Raw genomic sequence first — 20,710 nt, 5'->3', positions numbered from 1 at the left:
AAACCCAAGGCCGTCAACATTGACGACATCCTGAAGGTAACGCAAGACGATCCCCTGCTGTGACATTTTAAAGAATGCAATACTGGCAAGGGAGTGGCAGTCATTTCTATGGAAAGTCCACAATCGCACGGCCACACAAGGGATTTCCTCACAGTTCCCAGTGCGTCAACAACTGTCAATCACAAGCGAGAGGCTGATCCTAAAATGCACACGCATCTTCATCCCCACCAGCCTACAGGACCATATTGTTACACTGGCACATGAAAGGCACCAGGGGATAGTCAGAACGAAAGCCAGAATCCGACAAAGGGTGTGGTTCCCCCAAATTGAAGAGAAAGTTGAAAGTACCATTGCCTCCTGCCACCCATGCCAAGTGACCGGGGCACCGCAGAGGCCGGACCCAATATGGTCAGCAGAAGGAGGCACAGCACAGTGGGTAGCAATCAGCATTGATTTCTGCACAGTGCAGGAAGGAACTTACCTGTTGGTGGCCATTTACGACTACTCACGATACACTGAGGTGGAAATAATATCGTCCACAGCAGCGGACACGGTTATCCCGGCTCTGGAAAAGATGTTAGCTACACATGGCTTACCAAAATAAGTCAAGAGCGACAATGGGCCGCCATTCCAAGGGAAGGAATTGGCCAAATACATGGGCGACCTGCAAATCCGCCACCACATCATGCTGAGGTGGCCACAAGCCAATCGAGATGTGGACTGCTTCATGAGGACCATAAACAAAGTGTTACGGATATAAAAAGCTCAAAACAGCCTGTGGAAAATGTACTTATATCAGTTTCTGCAGGACTACCGAGTGACCTCACACAGCTCCATGAATGTACCCCCAGCAGAACTGTTGTACGGGTCAATATTAAATTGGTCAATATTGCACTACCACAGTAGGGTGGCAATGGAACTGGGCATGGATGTCATGATGCCCGCTCCTGGGGAGCCGGTTCAAGCCCGGCGTCCCCGAAAGCGGACATCCAGTCCCCAAGGAAGGACCCAGCAACCCCATATAGGGGCCCTTTGGACAGTGTCCTGGCGCCTATGGCGCCAGGCTCATAAAAGACATCAGTCCTGGCGCCATAGGCGCCAGGCTCATTATGGGAATGCTTGGGTGCACTTACCTGATGCAGACCATGCTGCAGGATCCCGGCCTCCTTGAGGCCTGAAAGGAACTACTTTACCTGTGGGACTAATTTACCATCTGGGCGTGGTCGGGGAAGGATACATACCTGATTGGAGGAAGGATACATTCCTGGAACTTCTTCCAAGGCTATTTAAACCCCACCCGAACAGCCACACATGCTTCGCGTTGTTCTGCATCTAGCAGCTGGACGCTCACCGTGTCTGCTCCTGCATCCTGACTTCTGCCACGCCTGCCAGCATCCTGGATCACCTGCAAAGGAAGAGAAGAAGAGAACAGAAGAAGGAAAAGTCCTTACCTGCTAAATCCGCATACCGGAGACATCTCGCCGACAATCCTGAAAAGGAAGACTTTAATTTAAAAGCTCATCGCGTCGATCGCTGCAGCGCCACATTCCACTCACCTTTACACGGTGCCTCCATCCATGTTCAGCAGCGATCATCCGGATTCGCAGTCACGCCCCAGCGCCTAGGGAGAAAAAGACCAGAACAAAAGGTGAGAGAGAGAAGGGAATAAGGAAAGCTAAATCTCCATGTTAAGACTTACCTGTTGATTCATTCCCTCTTCATTTCGGGTCCACGCCGCATCCTGGCATTTCCGGACCCCGGCCCCTAAGGGGAAAAAAAGAGACATCAGCGTTAATGAACGAATGAAAAGACATTACCAAAAAACGCTCATTAAAGACTTACCTGATTTCTACAAGGATTTCACCTCTCATCTCGGGTCGGTGCCTGTTCCCTGGCATTCCGTACCCCAGCCCCTATGGGGAAAAAGACACTAGCATTAGCACATTAATGCATGGACACAAGGGGAACCTCTTATCAAAAAACTTACCTGGAAGCCAAGCAAGTTTGGTTCTCACCAATCCGAAAATCCAGTGAAGTAACTGGATACCAACGCGCCCCTGCATCAGAAGCAGGATGGAGAGCTCGTCCTTCCAGACCCTAAGGTGAGACGCTACGAGAAATCACAGAAGGGTTTTAAGGAGGGTGAGAGAGGAAAGTGGGAGGCCGATTGCATTACCCCGCAGACAGTTAATCTCCTATTTTCGCCTACAGAAGGATACTTCTGCGAGCCAGACAAGCCAGATTTGGGGGCCCGGTCCAGTCCGTCTTCCGAACCCTGCGCATCACCTTAGAAGAGGTCACAGCAGCGCAAACCAGGCCAGCGCCTCCGTGGGAGTCAGGTGAGCGTAACAGAACGCGAAGCCTTCCTACAAATTCCCACCCAGGCGCTATGGAAAGTTCTGAGACTGATCAGTTGGCCCAATTACTGGGGGAATTATGGGCCGAAGTACATGCCGCTCGTCAAGAGACTAATGCCCTCAGGAGGGAATTAATAATATCAAAGGAAAGAACTGATGACCTGGCCAGACAGCTTTTGCAAGGTCAAGCTGGGCAAACTCCTCTACCCGGTTCCGGAGGGAACCCCGCTCCTGTGGTTTCCAGTAACCCTGTGCAGATTAATCTACCTGGAAACATGCCGCTGGCCCCACCCGAACGCTTTGCTGGGGACCCCAAACGATTCCCCGTATTCATGAATCAGTGTCGTTTGCACCTCCTATGCAGACCTGAGGCCTTCCCTAATGATCAGACCAAGGTAGCCTTTGTATTGTCATATCTCAGCGGCTGCGCTGCCGATTGGTCAGTTCCACTGGTTACTCAAGATGACCCGATTCTCCGTGATTTTCAAAGGTTTCAAGCAAGCATGGAAAGGTTATTTGCTCGACACTCTCAGGGGCAGGCTCTGGATGACGAACTTCTATCCCTGCGACAGGGCAATCAGGACCTCCTATCCTATATTGCAACCTTTAATAGACTAATTGTGGAAACGGGATGGCCAGAGGATAAAAGAGTCACGTTGTTTTATCGAGGCCTTCGCGGAGAACTTAAAGATGTATTGGCCCAAGTTGTAAATCCGCCCCAAGAATGCACAGAGTATATAGACTTAGTGGTCCAATTGGATCACAGACTTCAAAACAGAAAAGCAGATCGGTCCAGGTTTGAGACCCGGGTGTTGGTCAAGACCCATGCTAATCCCAAGGGAGTTGATGTCTCTGAGCCTATGCAAATTGGAGGGGTTAAAGGACCCTTAACTCAAAAGGAACGTGAAAGGAGGCGGCAGTTAAAATTATGTCTTTATTGTGGGAATTCTGGACACTTTCTACGAGATTGCCCGGCAAAACCGCCCCGAAAGGCGGTAGAAGCCGCTGATAAAAACCATGAAGACTCTGTTTCAGGAAACGACTCCGCCCGACAAGTGTAGGGGTCCGCTTGCCGAGCTTGAAAACTAACTCTCAGACCTCGCATTTCATTGTGCCAATGGTTCTCGTATATCCAGAACAGCCTAAGCAGTTGCATGCAATAAAGGCATACATCGATAGTGGGGCTATTGGAAACTATGTGGATCGTGAATTGGTCTCTAGGATTAACCTCCCTCTCCGTCCTAAAACCAGCAAAGATGTCATCACCACAGTCGATGGAACTGAAATTGCCTCTGGACCGGTAACACATTCCACTACTGAGGTGACTCTTATTGGTCCCGACGGCCATCGGGAGGGTGTTGTGTTTGATGTAATCAAGGCTCCACAGTTTCAGGTTATTCTTGGAATCCCTTGGTTAGAGACACATAATCCTCGAATTGATTGGCGAGCTAAGAGAATAACCTTCCTGGATTGTACACAAACCTGCTACCCAGAAAACCTGAAGATTAATCTAGCATCTGTAACCTCTGCCTCCATGCAACTACCTCCGGAATACCAAGACTTTCAGGATGTCTTCCAAAAGGAACAGGCCAACACGTTACCTCCTCACAGATCGTACGATTGCCAAATCGATCTGGTGCCCGGTGCACAACCCCCTTGTAGCAGGATTTATGCCCTTACCGAACCTGAGAATCTGCATTTGAGACAATATTTGGATCAATACCTAGCTAATGGTTTTATTCGCCCGTCAAAGTCCCCGGCATCCTCGGCTTTGTTCTTCGTGCCCAAAAAAGAAGGCGACCTTAGAACTTGTATCGATTACCGCGCATTGAACCAGATAACGGTTAAAAACCGTTATCCTCTGCCTCTGATCCCTGAACTCCTTGACCAGGTGAAGGACGCTTGCATATACACCAAGTTAGATCTCCGGGGGGCTTATCATCTGGTACGAGTTAAAGAAGGCGACGAATGGAAAACTGCCTTCCGTACTAAATGCGGATTATTCGAGTACCAGGTGATGCCTTTCGGATAGTGTAACGCGCCGGCTGCCTTCCAATACTTCATGAATGATGTCCTTCGGGAACTTATCGATGTTTGTGTTGTCGTATATATCGATGACATTCTGGTGTACTCCTCTTCGGAATCTGATCACAGAAAACACGTCAGGGCAGTACTTGAAAAACTGCGCCAACACAAACTATTTGCTAAATTGGAGAAATGTGTTTTCCATACCACAGAAGTCGAGTTTCTAGGTTTCATCCTGACACCCAAAGGAGTCCGAATGGACTCAAGAAAAGTGGATGCCATCCTCAAATGGCCATCACCTAGCTCTGTAAAAGGGGTTCAAAGCATGCTCGGCTTTGCCAATTTCTATTGCAGGTTTATCCCGGAATTTTCACGCGTGGTACAACCCATTACTGCACTCTTGAGGAAAAATAAACGTTTTGAATGGTCTGAAGAAGCCGAGCAGGCCTTTCAGGATTTAAAAGCTAAGTTTACCTCCGGACCTATATTGAAACACCCGCGTCCAGATCTCCCTTATGTTGTCGAGACTGACACATCCAGCCTAGCCATGGGAGCTGTCCTGTCCCAAAGAGATCCCGAAACCAACCAACTGCATCCCGTAGCATTTTGGTCCAGAAAATTCTCGGCACCCGAGGTTAATTATGCAATCACGGACAAAGAACTGTTAGCCATTAAGTCCGCTTTTAAAGCCTGGCGGCATTATCTGCTTGGCGCTCGACATACCATCACAGTGATCACTGATCACCGGAATTTACAGTATTTGAAAATCGCCAAGGCTCAGTCATCACGCCAGCTCCGATGGGCTTTGTTTTTCGCTGAATTTGCTTTCGTGATTACCTATCGACCTGGCTGCAAGAATGGCAAAGCAGACGCCTTATCCCGAATTGGAATGGGAGAATCTGATACAAACTCAGAACCAGTACCAATAATTCCCGAACAGAGGATTCTAGGCATGACTTTGTTACAGACGCTTGAAGACATTCAAGCCAGAGTGAAACAACTCCTGGACCCTACAACCTTACAGGAATGGATATAAAAGGGATCAGACTTTACCATAGATAATGGTTTACCTTATTTCCAGGGAAGCTTATTCCTGCCACATAAGGAATTACACAAACTAGTTATTTCCGGTTATCATGATTCATTAATAGAGGGACACCCCGGTATTGCCAAGACAGAGGAAAAGGTGAAACGACAATTTTGGTGGCCCTCTTGGCGAAAAGATGTTAAATCTTTTGTGATGTCCTGTGGTGTTTGCGCCCAAAATAAAAGTCAAAAGAAAAGACCAGCCGGTCTCCTTCAACCTCTAGACATACCACCAGCACCCTGGCACACCCTATCAATGGATTTTATTACGGACCTGCCTCCTTGTTCGGGGTACAATACTATTCTGGTAATTGTGGATTTGTTTTCCAAAATGGCCCACTTTATTCCTTTGAAAGGTTTACCTTCAGCTTCTGTCCTAGCCAAAGAATTCCTCGAAAATATTGTTCGGCTACATGGATTCCCATCTATACTAATCTCTGACCGGGGAAGCCAATTCATTTCCCACTTCTGGCGCAAATGTTGTCAAATGGCGCAGATCGACGTAAGATTATCGACCAGTCACCACCCTCAGACCGATGGTCAGACCGAGAGGACAAATCAGACCCTTGAACAGTACTTACGGTGTATGTTACAGCAATCTGAAAGCAACTGGAAAGACATTCTTTGGATAGCCGAATACGCATATATTAATTCGGTACACTCTGGAACTGTCCACAGTCCTTTTTATACTTTGTTTGGGCATCACCCTCGAACCTCAAACCTTGACTCACCTCAGAACCTCGGAATGCCTGCAGTAGAACATCTGCATTCTACAATTACCCAAGCCTTCAAAGAGGCAACTACGCATTTACAACAAGCCAAGAGAAAATACAAGGAGAATGCTGATCTACATCGGAGTGAAGCACCTCCGTATCAGATTGGGGATCGAGTGTGGTTAGCTACCAGACATTTACCACTCAAAGGGCCTCGAACTTTTAACCCAAAATATCTGGGACCTTATACTATTATGGGAATAATTAACCCAGTGGCTGTTAAACTTGATTTACCAGCTAGTATGCAAATTCACCCTGTTTTTCATGTGTCACTTCTGAAACCAGTGGTGCCCGGAACCCGACTACTCAAACCTCCAGAACCTATTCTAATAGATGGGGAGCCCGAATTCGAAGTGAAGAACATTTTAGACTCAAACATGTTTAGGTCAAAACTGTTCTACCTAATTGATTGGAAGGGGTACGGACCTCAGGAGAGGTCGTGGGAACCCAGCGACCATGTGCATGCACCTCGATTAGTCAGGAAATTCCATCGACTCTTCCCAGACAAACCAAAACCCCCGGAGGGAACAACCTTGGGAGGGGCCTTGGGGGGGGAGTGCTGTCATGATGCCTGCCCCCGGGGAGCATGTTCAAGCCCGGCGTCCCCAAAAGAGGACATCCAGTCCCCAAGGAAGGACCCAGCAACCCCATATAGGGGCCCTTTGGACAGTGTCCTGGCGCCTATGGCGCCAGGCACATAAAAGACATCAGTCCTGGCACCATAGGCGCCAGGCTCATTATGGGAATGCTTGGGTGCACTTACCTGATGCAGACCATGCTGCAGGATCCCGGCCTCCTTGAGGCCTGAAAGGAACTACTTTACCTGTGGGACTAATTTACCATCCGGGCGTGGTCAGGGAAGGATACATACCTGATTGGAGGAAGGATACATACCTGGAACTTCTTCCAAGGCTATTTTAACCCCACCCGAACAGCCACACGTGCTTCGCGTTGTTCTGCATCTAGCAGCTGGACGCTCACCGTGTCTGCTCCTGCATCCTGACTTCTGCTACGCCTGCCAGCATCCTGGATCACCTGCAAAGGAAGAGAAGAAGAGAACAGAAGAAGGAAAAGTCCTTACCTGCTAAATCCGCATCCCGGAGACATCTCGCCGACAATCCTGAAAAGGAAGACTTTAATTTAAAAGCTCATCGCGTCGATCGATGCAGCGCCGCATTCCACTCACCTTTACAGGGCGCCTCCATGTTCAGCAGCGATCATCCGGATTCGCAGTCACGCCCCAGCGCCTAGGGAGAAAAAGACCAGAACAAAAGGTGAGAGAGAGAATGGAATAAGGAAAGCTAAATCTCCATGTTAAGACTTACCTGTTGATTCATTCCCTCTTCATTTCGGGTCCGCGCCGCAGCCTGGCATTTCCGGACCCTAAGGGGAAAAAAAGAGACATCAGCGTTAATGAACGAATGAAAAGACATTACCAAAAAACGCTCATTAAAGACTTACCTGATTTCTACAAGGATTTCACCTCTCATCTCGGGTCGGTGCCTGATCCCCGACATTCCGTACCCCGGCCCCTATGGGGAAAAAGACACTAGCATTAGTACATTAATGCATGGACACAAGGGGAACCTCTTATCAAAAAACTTACCTGGAAGCCAAGCAAGTTTGGTTCTCACCAATCCGAAAATCCAGTGAAGTAACTGGATACCAACGCGCCCCTGCATCAGAAGCAGGATGGAGAGCTCGTCCTTCCAGACGCTAAGGTGAGACGCTACGAGAAATCACAGAAGGGTTTCAAGGAGGGTGAGAGGGGAAAGTGGGAGGCCGATTGCATTACCCCGCAGACAGTTAATCCCCTATTTTCGCCTACAGAAGGATACTTCTGCGAGACAGACAAGGCAGATTTGGGGGCCCGGTCCAGTCCGTCTTCCGAACCCTGCGCATCACCTTAGAAGAGGTCACAGCAGCGCGAACCAGGCCAGCGCCTCCGTGGGAGTCAGGTGAGCGTAACAATGGAACGCACTCATGCTAAGCGAGTGGCGGCCAACACATGAGCATGAAGCGACAGGCAAAGCAATCAAATCACAAAGTGGGGGACCATGTGTTGGTTTTGAGAAATGCTGTCAAAGCTGTCAACCGTTATGACCTCACACCCTGGGGAGTAGTCCGGAGAGAAGGAACTATGGTAACAGCCAGCCGGGGACAAGAGACCATCACAAGAAATGTATTGTGGTTCAAGCGAGTCCCAAATGACCTATGGACAGAAGATCACAACCAGTCACAAAGTGGAAGTGAATATGCACCACCAACCATAAGGGAACACCACAAGAGCGAAGGTGAGCGAGTCCACGGCCTCGTGGGCCAGCCAGACGATGAGGAGACACCCCCCAGGATGGAGGGTGAGCAGGGGGAGGAGATCCGTGCCTCACCGGTGGTACAGTGGGTATGACCTGAGAGACTATGTTTGCTAATGTGGACTCTGTTTTTGTTGGGACTAGAATATAGAAGAATAACGCAAGTAGTAGTTCATAGTTATCACAAGCTTGTTATTTGGAAAAAAGGAGGAATGTTCGCACTATGTCACCGCGCACGGCGGGACATGACGTGTGAATAAAGAACCCGGGCAGCCGGAAACCCGCCATTTCGGGGCTGAGAATAAACCTGGCATGAAGTGCTTTATTCATGCTGCGCGACCAGGCCACAGCCTACAGGTATGGCACAGCACAGCCTCACACACTGCAGGGGGCCCCTGCAGTAGAACACAACACGGCCCATATACGTTTTTTCTTTTATGCTTCTTGCAGTTATCGGACGCGTCCCAACAAAAGCCCTGTTGAGAATGTTGTTACTGTTTTGCATTCTCTGACCCATCGAGGCCCCCAGGACCACACTCGGGTACTGGGGTCTTATTGCTGTACCCCTTCTTCTCTTTTTATTCTGTTTAACCTCCCCCCTCTTATATCCCATCAAGCAACAGTGCCCTCGTGAGCAAACTCATCCCACTCTCTAGCTGCCTTACACTCACAAATGTCCGCCCAGGCTGACCCATAGTCCCTGGCATCCGCCCCAATAACCACTCTCGACGTCCAGGGGCTGAACTCTCCTAAAAAGAAGAAAGACATCCTCCTGCTCCTGCGCCAAATATCGTTGGGCATAACCCTCACTCAGGAAACCCATCTGATCAAGGAAGACGAACACTGTCTAAGACACACAAGCCTTCCCCAGCAATACTTCTTGTCACATTGCTCCAAAAAGAGGGGGCTGTGGAGAGCCTATTAGCCACTGGTTCAGGGACACACCAGGCCAGCTCAGCGATTGTTACACCCAAACTTTTCTTTGATCTTTGCTTGAAACAGAATGCCTATGCTATTCCCAACTCAGACACTGGATCACATCCGGGGAGGTCCGTCGGAAGGCCACAAGAGAACTGACAGCCCTAGAGTTGCTCTTCAGCGACCCGTTGAGCTCATATAGCATCTCAAGTATTTATAATCTGCTGGACAGATTAGACACGGACGGGAAATTGACATATATGGCGGCTTGGCCTCCAGATGGAAATTCCTGGTGACTCATGGGCTCGCATCTGGGCGAGAGCACAGAAAGCCTCCAAATGCACTCTAATCAAAAGAAAACTCCTACAAGATAATGCTATGCTGGTACCTCCCCCACCACCCAGCGTCTTCATAGAATCACTCAGGGGTACTCACAGCTATGCTGGAGGGGTTGCAGTCAGATCGGTACACTGGGGCATATGTGGTGCTCCTGCCCCCTTTCCTAGTTTTACTGGAAAGAAATCTTATTGAGAATCAGGGGAATCATGGGGCTACAGCTCCAGATTTGCCTGCTCACATTAATCTTGGGGGACACCGACCAGGAGGGTACTTATAGCCTTAGTGGGGGAGAGTCATTCCTGGCTATTCAGCTGTTGTTGACAGCCCGCATGACCCCTGCACAGCAGTGGAAAGCCCCAGAGGGACCGGTCCTAAATCAATGGTGGGCAACAATATGTGAAAAAATAACAGCCACCCTGCCCAACTCATTACCGAGGTTTTCCAGGACCTGGCTCCTGTGGGTCACATAATCCAAGGAAACAATCGACTCTCCGCTGAAGCCCAATACACTGAATCATTTACCCTCATTCTGAGCTCTCACATGAGCTTCTGGCAATGGAGAGGGGCCTTGAGGGGTGAGGAGGGGGTACTGGGGTCATGGGCCCCTCACACATTGGTGTACCATGGTACAAGGATTGAGACCACCTGCTTCCTCAAGAGTCACTGTGGGGACCCTCGGGCCAAACAGTCGCAGCATATGACGGAGTTCATTGAATATGAACTCTGTCATGAATCCTCCCTTTTTGTTTTTCTCCCTTCTTCTCATTTAACCCGATTGTTACCCAAGTTACATCACTGCTTTGTTTTGCTTTCGTCTGTATCCCTAACTTGCAGCCTGTATTAAGAAGATGTTAGAACGGGGAACGATTGCATTAAGTTATGGTTTAGAATACCCAATCTTGTTAGAAAATGCCGTTTTAGCTGGGATTAGTTGGGGCCGCTGCTGTAAACCTAGATGGTAGTTAGTTAATCTTTTGAGTGGCTGGCAGTTTGATTAGCAATGGGTGCTCGACCTCTTTGCCTTCTGAATTGGAAAGCCCACAGGTAATGTATACTTTATATGTGTCTAAAATGTGTTGATTAATTTGTTATGTGGAATGGAGGGTGAAACGGGGTGGGGGGAGTGTGGGGATTAACTGTCTGGATTTATGTTTGATGTGTAAAAATTGCTGCAATTCTATGGGAACCATAATAGGGAGATTGGGATGTGAATGCATGCATATAGATGCTGATGGGATACAAGTGGATATATGTCTAGCTTGATGTATGATATAAAACCAAATGAGTTCAGGACTGTTACATGGAATGTTCAGGGTTTAAATTCCCAGATGAAGAGGAGACCGGTTCTGCAGAGATTGATGGACGTGTCTTCTGCAATAGTTTACCTGCAAGAAACAGACCTGTTCAAGGCGGATCACCATAGACTTATCCACAGTTAATTCGCACAAAGGGACTTTGCGTCTAGTGAGGAGAGGAAAAGGGGTGCAGCGAAATTCTTGTCGAGGGATCTTCCACTTGGTAAGGTCAAAGTCCTGACGGACCCTCAAGATAGATATATATTTGTGAAGGGCTTAATGTTTGGTTCAATCTTTACACTGATGTCTCTATATGTACCCAATAGTGGGCAAGATCACTAAATAAAATCATTCATCTCCCAAGCGCTGTCGTTTGCCAAGGGCCCAGCGATATTAGGAGGAGATTTTAATCTGGTCCCTAACCCAGACGTTGATAAAACAGCTCAGCCCTATAGAATAGACAATAGAAATGTCATAGAGTTTGCTAGACTGCTGCAGGAATTGGGTGTGATAGATGTGTGGACACATAGCAATGACATATAAGAATTTTCGTTCTAGTCACAATCACACAGGTGCCTGCCTAGGATTAACCTGATCCTGACGTCTGCTCTGCTTTTCCCCTATCTCAGAGAGATATATATTGCACCCAGCTTGACTCTGATCATGCACTGTTCGTTGCAACAGTGAAGGTGGCTCATTTCCCTGCCTCAAACCGGGCTCCCTGGAAATGATATGATCCTATATTGAAAGATGTAGTTATGAGCCGGGATATCTCTGAGGTGATGTCAAACTACTTTAAGGAAAATAATACTTTGGATCATACAATGTCGACAGTTTGGGACACTATGAAGGGGGTAGTTAGGGGTGAAATTATGTGTCACACCACAGCTTATACTAGAGCCAAAGGTTTACTTCGGACATGATTGGAAGGCGAGGTACATGAGTTAGAGACTGAACATAAAGTCTCGAGGCCCTGGGCAACGTTACGGAAACTGAAATTAGCAAGGGTGAAACTGGAAGCTCATGTGGCAGATAGATCAGCAGAGGCGCTACTTAAGACTAAGCAATGCTACTATGTTCAGGATAATGAAGTGAATCGACTTCTTGTTTATAAGCTAAAGAAGGTACAAACCCTCAATAATAATCAGGGGATTCAGGATGAAAATGGGGTGTGTGATTTTGCGATGATGAAAAGCTGGAACCAATCCATATTTCACAGCCTTTATGACAAGTGAGCAGCTTCGGGTGATGGACCGTTTGAATCATATATCTGGGGCAGATTTACCCAACATATCTATTGATCTAGATCGTTCTCCGGAGGTCCCAGTTCAGCCCTCAGAGGGTGTAATGGGCCATAAAAACCCTGAAAAACAAAGCCCCGGAGCCAGGCTTCAAAATAATTCCAGGCTCAACTAATACCCCATATGACAAAGTTGTTCAATACATTTCTCAATATGGGAAGGATAACCCCTTATATGGAGGAGTCGATTACGGTACTGATCCCTAAGCTTGGAAAGGGCCTTACAAAATGTGAATTCTATAGACCGATTACTATTATGAATAATAATGACACGAAAATATATTCCAAAATTCTGGGTCAAAGGTTAATGGGGGCACTTCTGGAATTGATTAATGCAGACCAGACAGGTTTTATAACTAATAGAAATACCCAGGACAATATACAGAGGGTTTTGAATATTATAGAGATTGGCAATAGAGAAAAAAATCAAAATAGGAGTCATATCACTGGACGCCATTAAGGCATTTGATATGGTGGATGGGAACTATATACAATTACATTTCTGAAAATTTGAATTTGTCCCGATCTTTAGAAAATTGGTGTTGGCTAACTACCAAAAGCCATCCACAGCAATTAAAGTAAATGGGCAAGTCACACCTAAAATAACTATTTGTAGGGGGACATGGCAAGGCTGTCCGTTATCCCCCCTGATCTCTGCTTTATCTATGGAACTATTTGAAAAAAGGGTCAGGGATAGTGAGAGAATAAAAGGATTAGCGGTTAGGGGAGAAATATATAAGATATCCCTATATGCGGACGATGTGATGGTCACTATAAGCAAGATTAAGTCTTCTCCGATGGCATTAATGGAGGAATTGCAAGCCTTTGGGCTAGCCTCTGGTTTTGTGATTGACTATTACAAGTTCAGGGGCCTGAAAGTATCTAGGGCACTACAAACACAGCAGGACCACTGTAAGGTGTGCCCAATTCAGTACGTAAGTACAGCCATCAGCTATTTGGGTGTACTGATTACCAGTACCACATTGCACATTTTTCATTGTAACTTCTCATGTTTATTTAAGAAGTTGTAGGAGGACCTGGATAGATGGGACAAACAGGAAATGTTGTGGTTTGGTAGGATAACGGCTGTAAAGATGAATTTGAACCCCAGATTGTTGGACCAATGCTTGGCCCTACCGATTAGGATCTCTGATCCTAATCTGTGGACGCTTCAGGCAAAGATTCTTGAATTCATATGGGGAAAGAAGATGGAACGTATACAGAGGAAGGTATTGCTGATCGGAATGGGGAGTGGGGGTTAGGTGTACTGGATGTTCACCGTTATAATTTGGTTGCAGAAGTATCACATGTTCTGACATGGTGGAGTAGAGATGTGAAGCAAAAATGGAAACACATTGAACAAGCATGGTCCCCGCTCCCTCTGTCATTAATACCCTTCTTGAACGTTTTGCTTCATAAAACAGAATTCCCCATGCTGACCTCGACCGCAAACCCTTTACACTATTGGAATAGAGCGGCCCGAAGGTGGGGTATTTGGAATGGCATGGGCATGCTCACTCGCATTTGGGCAACCCAGAGTTCCATCCTGGCAGAGATGAGGTACGATTTAGGAACTGGATTGAAGGTGGACTAGAACATTTTCACCAACTTTACACGGAGGGCAGACCACTATCATTTAAGGACTACAAGGCTAAATGTCTTCTTGGTGAAGGGGATAGGTTGCATTACATGAAATTATTGCATTATAGCACTGGGCCTCTCGCTCAAGTTCTAAAGTGGGTGGCTTGAGAGAACTGACTGCAATAGAATTTACGATCTGCTCTGATATAAATAAGGCTAAGGTGTCGACTCTATACAAACTATTGGACAGATACGATCCTGTCATGATTCCTGCCCCTCATGTCCCCAGCCCTCCAAGATGTCAGGCTGGAGCCAGGCCACGATCACCTACATGGCCCTCAAGGGCTTCTCCATCCCTCCAAAGACCCACTTGGAGTCAGACTTGGCGCTTGTGGGACCAGACTCACTCACTCCAATAGGATAACACTGGGGACTGGACTTGTAGTGCATTGATGGGGACAAGATGGATTGCCCCACATATTCCAGTTCCCAGAACTGCATGTGCAGTCTAGTCTTTTGGGTGTGGTTCAGCCCAGAGACACCTGGGATACCTAGAGACTATTTAAGCCACGCCCAGGCTGAGAAACATGCTTTGTGTTTTCTGCACCTGCAGCATGACACTCACCGTGTTCGGATCGGTCTCCAGTAGGCCTGCATCTTTCTTCTGCGCTCAGCTCCTGCAAGAACAAGAACACTGTTAGGAACAGCCTTACCTTGCGGCACTTCTGCCCATCATTCATCGCTCCTTCTGTTCTGCGGGCATCTTCGGCGGTGTCATTCCCATCCCGGCACACCGCTTCCTAAAGAAAAGGGAAAAGAACAGAAAAAAAGGCATTAAAGGAGAGTTCCGGGACTTTTTTTTTATTGTCCCTACGGTTCGGCCATGTGTTTTTAAGCATAACTCGGTAGATCGTAGAAAACTTTCCTATGGACCTTACCCGACTTTTCGTCCATTAACGCACTCAAAATCAGCCGCCATTTTCTGATAATCCTATCATTTCCCCCCATCGCCCTGGCTCACCTGCTTTTGCGGCACTAAATCAAATCCCCCGCCCCTGAAACAGACTTTATCAAAACATTCATATTCCCCGCCTCTATCCGTGACGTGACTGTGCTGCGTAGGCAAATGCGCCCAGGCGTCTTCTACGCGACTCCACACAGAACCCGGAAACCAACACAGATCAGCTCACAACACAGCGCGCCACAATTCGCAATATGAAACTGTACTTTTAAATCAAACCGCAAGATTGTAAATTTGGTAAAGTACATTTATTTGACATCAAATGTTTAGAGAATATTCAGCGATTTTCATTTTTATTTGCTCACGTTCCAAAAAGTTCGTTTTGAGGCACGCGATGTTCCTTTGCTGTACACAGGGTCTTAGATCATCTCACAATACAGCGCCACAATTCGGAATATGAAACTGTGGTTTAAAAGCAAACTGCAAGATTGTACATTTGGCAAAGTACATTTATTGGACATCAAATGTTTAGAGAATATTCAGTGATTTTCATTTTTCTTTGCTCTCGATCCAAAATAGTTCGTCTTGAGGCAAGCGATGTTCGTGTGCAGTACACAGGGTGTTGGTTTACGATAAAATAAGCTCTTCGGTCGCACTGATAATCGCATGGCTGTTCCAACAACGAGGCACTAGGCCACCACAACGGTCTGTATGTTGCATCTAGCTGTTAGTACCGCGTAAGGGCATACTTGTACTTGGCGATTGTCCCATAAAATGGTCAGGGTGGTAACGTTGTTCACGCGGAGAAGCAACTGGCGGTTATAAAAGCCATCCGCCGGTGTCTGGTACTCGTGACACAGACAATAATGGGTGAAGTACCTGTTTGAAAAACATAAAAAATGAAATTAGTCTCACCATCAGATCTTTATTAAAATTATTCATTTTATATATTCGGTTGGTAAATTATTTCATAGCTAGGACATTGCAACTGGGTTTTAAACGTCAAGGGGGGGCTGTAGGATACTGAGACAGTCCCCCAGTGCAGGGGTTGACAGGGAGTGCAGGTGGAGAGTGGAAGGGCCCAGGACCGAGATCGCAGACAGTGGACCAGTTGTAGCAGGGGAGAGGGAGAGAGAAAGCAGAAGCAAAGAGGAAGGTTTTGAGGTGCTTCCGTAAAAGGAGACGGTTCTCCCCAAGATAGTGCGCGGTACAAAACAATATGCCACATAGAACGAACAAGTCCAACTTAACCCGTCTTTAAAGCTACTGTATAGTAATTAAATTGCGGTATAAACTCATCTAAAGAGTTACTTACATTATATTTGCATTTTCCATTGTGTCTGTGCGTAGGGCAGCCCCGAAATACCACTCCTTCTATGCAGACGTTATTTCTTCTAATGAACGAACATGAAATGGCTTTCGTTTCTGAAATTATATTCATTATCGTTTCTTACGTGGTCCCGGCCTGTCAAGGTCAAATAACAATAGAACCTTATACTGAGTCGTGGGCCATTCTGGCACCCTAGAAAAAATCAAAGCAGCTGACCTTCACTTTGAACGAGCACACATTCCTAGTTAGCTACATTCAGTGTAAGGCCGTCTCACAGGACTTGAAATTTACACTCCATCTTTGCATTTTGTCTGCGTGCTTTGCAGCCCCACAGAACCATAAATACGGAGACATTCTATATTTTTTGAAAAATGATTTATATTACTGTTTGGTTTAATTTAATGCGCAAATGAACAAGGGTGGAGAGACACATTGCATGTACACTGAGCAATCACTTTTATTTACACAATACATAGCTACACATATTCAATGGGCCTGCGACATGAGGAGACTCCAGAGCAAAGTCACAGGTGACACCCGGGTGGTTCGCACTACTGCACGGTGAAGGGAGGGGCAAGGGTGGAGAGACACATTGCATGTACACTGAGCAATCACTTTTATTTACACAATACATAGCTACACATATTCAATGGGCCTGCGACATGAGGAGACTCGAGAGAACAGACAATCAAATTACAATCATTTAAACCGTGATGTGTATTTCTCAATGAGTTCTTCTTTAGGTGGACATGGAACAGAGGCAATGTTGGGTGGCAATGCAGTTGTCCCCTGCACAGGTTCGTTCACAACTCCATTTATGTGCCTATCTAGGACGTCAACAATAAGTTTCTCAATAAACTCATATTGCATATCCTCAAACACTGGTTTAATCACCCATTGTTTACTTCTTTTAGTGAAGGCCTTATTGTAGCGAAGCGTCCCTAAAGTTCCGGTGGTCCTACTTTGTTGACGGCCAACATTATGGTTATGTGCCAAGACCGCTAAAAGAGTCCGATTTATCATGCCCTCCATGCCAAAATGCAATCGTTTTGGCCTGTACTTTAGGCACATATTGTGGAACACCTCCAAATCTCCTGTGTGGCAGAATTCCGTGAGTCCCCTCAAAGCTTTTGTTATAGTTTTATCAAATACAATCTTTTCAATGGCTTTGTGAGTGGGTGATGAAGGAATCAACCACTTCTTCTTCCGTGCCTCCTCTGTGGACAAATGGCCATGTTCACAATTGTGGAAATGTTGGTTCGTGTTCCATCGGTGAACGTTTGTACAGTGTGGCATTACTGACCGCCATTTTTCCAGTAGAATTTCCAACGACCCTCCACATGTTTTTGAGCTCCACCAAAGATGGTTGCTGATTGACTTGGACCACTGTGAAATACCTTGCAATTCTTTTTTTTTACCTGCAGCCGACAATTTTTTATTGATTGATTTTGCAAGATGCCAAACGTCAAATTGGTGATTTATATTTTTGTACTGTTCTCTCATTGTCTTGGCAATTGAAACGTGTCTGTCTGTGGCTATCAGGTCGATCACCATTCCCCGCGATTGTAGTTCTTGCAATGATGCTACAAAGCCAACTTTCTCCATGGCCACTGAGGATGTACTTTGTGACACCTGCACAACCACCGAACTCACAATTTTCTTACTTTCCATGTCCTGAAAGTGGTAGGTGCAGTACTTGGCTGAAAATCCTGGGCTGTCGCACTGTCCATCACCGGCTAGCCTGAACCGTTTGCCCGCAAATGTACTATCAATAGACATTTTTTCCATTCTCCAAGCTTCGCTAATGGCTGGAAATAGATAATCGGTTTGGTATTTGTAGAACTGAGTTTTCGCAATGAAATGGATTCCCACAAACTGAAAGAAAGACTCTAATTTTTTAAAACTTGAACCACTAAAAAGTGCAGCCGCTGCACAAAGTAGATTGCCTGCTGGCAGTTGTCCCAGCATAGGTTGTGCAGACCATGTGAACGGATGATGTTTTGTACAGGTGGCATGTATTTTAAGGTTAGTGCCTCGAATTGCACGAGTCACATTAATCAATGGCTCCCCACATACTTCCCCACCAACCGAATGCCCACATTTCATCCGAATAATAAGATCAATCAAACAACTATCGAATACAATGAATTTGGCCTCTTTCCTTATACTGTCACTCTGCATCCCAGCTGGTTCGGCCTGTAACGTTGAGGACATGTCACTCACATGAAAGGTAGAATCTCTGATATCGTCTTCTGCTATGTTCAGTGATATTGATGGTGTTTCATTGTCGTCCACTTCATTCTCTTCCATTGCAACATCTGTTCCTTCTCCGGCGATGGGTGAATAAAACAATTTCTTCAACTTTCTCGCGGTCTTAGTTTTTGCGGGTGTGGATTCTGTGAATTGATCTCCGACTGCATCCGAACTACCAGGAGGACATTCACTATCAATGGCTGGTGGTGGTATAGCTCCGTTGTCAATCACTTCATATTCTTCCCATTGGCACGATGCATCTCCAGTCTCAAGTCCCTGCCAAAAGGTTTGACAAGCAACATCTCTCGTTCGCTTCACTGTCTGTGTAGATCTAGTTCGTAGACCCACTCGCAACTAGAGGACAGATTGGAAAAGGGATGTTCAGTTTAAACTCAACTTACAGTATTGAACTATTAACAGTGAAAAACAACATAATATAGTGACCAGGACACTAACCTTCTTTTGCTTTCTTTTCTTTGAAACTTTCTTGCCTCGAACTTCAACATCAGGACGCTGTTGCTCCGACTCGTGTGTGCATGTCTCCACTTCCTCTTGCGCTGCAACGACTATGTTTTCCTGATAAGCACATCCATCACGCACTGACGCTCCATCGACTCCCTGAAACATAGAACTTTCATTAGTATGTATAATAATATCGAAAACACAAAATGTACTTGGGGACCAATACCCACGTACATCTCAATAGCAAAACACGAATGAACGCTTTGTGTAGAACATTCAAACGACAATTATTCACGCATTGTTGATCTAGTTAGATGGAACTGTCAAGATCCATACCTCGGGCTCCTCATGGACTTCCATTGATGATATTATTGAAGATGATGCTTCAGTGACTCCCTGAAACACAGTAATTGCATTAGTATGGTTTTCTATTTTGATAAAAAGAACAGAAACTTTGTGCAGGCGTGAACGGCTCATCTAAATAGACCTGCACAAATGATCAGTTGTCTAAAATAAATAATGGATATGTAAATATGATTCGATTTGCTCGATCGTTGGAAGTGTCACCACCCAGAGATCTGCATCAACTACTAGGGGTGATGTTCTTGTAGAAGAAGCTCCGTCATCTCCCTGAAACATAGTACTTGCGTTAATAAAGAAGGAAGTATAGCGGATGTAATCACGTCATATGATTTCGCTTGATTGAACTGTCAGTATCCATACCTCGAAATGCATAAGAACATCAAGGGACGATGTAACTGCGGTGCACACTTCTGCAAGCTGTTGCGCCGACCCGTAACTGCACGCTCCCCCTTCTTCTTGGACTAATGCTCCATCGACTCCCTGAAACATAGGACTTTCATTAGTAATGAACACAATATTGAAAAAAGAAGACACATAGGAGGGCGACGACAGAAGGACATATCAATGGCTAAAAACGAAAGAAACATTGTGTGTAACAATCACGCTACAAGAATGCAAGATCTGATGATCTCCATCGATGGAACTGTCCTGAAACGTACCTCGAGCATCTGAGTGACATCAACGGTAGTCGTCAATACGTTGGACTCCTCAGCATCTCCCTGAAAGACAGTACTTGAATTATTTTGGATAACAATAATTATAACTGAAAACAAAGACTAGAGGACGAGTACAAGGGTGTACCATTAGGTAAAATAATTACACGATAAATTAAAACTATTGATTTACATGCCTAAAACAAGTCAGTGGCAGAATAGCCAAGTAAGATTACCCGATAGGCGCTTGAAGTGGCTGATGACTGCAATAACGACACGGATGGAGAATCTTCCGCCTTCATATTGAGTGGATACATAAATGGGGAAATTATTGTTAGCTAATGCTACACACTACCGCAAGGCCGAGAGATAAATACGTAAACTTGACTCACCAGTGGAGGGATGTGGACGAATAGAGTGGGAATAGCGGTTGAGAGCAATTTTCGTCTCGCTCGCGGTGTGTTCTTCTTTATTATTAGCAATGATGTGGAGTACATGTCAGAGGTAAAGTGCCTGCTGCAGATGCGGTATCGATCACCCCTCTTGTCCGCAAAGACTTCTAGGACTCTAATTTCAAGCTCAGAGGGTGGATATCCGCAATATCGGACCCATTCTCTTATCTGATCTATTGTCTTAGGGAAAACATGCATTATAGTACCTTCAGATTTATTATGGGTCTTCGAAGGGCAACCGCCAATGGAA

The sequence above is a fragment of the Ambystoma mexicanum genome, chromosome 6p (assembly GCF_040938575.1).
Source record: "Ambystoma mexicanum isolate Mex_15411 chromosome 6p, UKY_AmexF1_1, whole genome shotgun sequence".
In the NCBI taxonomy this organism is placed as follows: Eukaryota; Metazoa; Chordata; class Amphibia; order Caudata; family Ambystomatidae; genus Ambystoma; species Ambystoma mexicanum.
The sequence above is the reverse complement of the archived record's forward strand: the minus strand, read 5'-3'. Positions refer to the sequence as shown.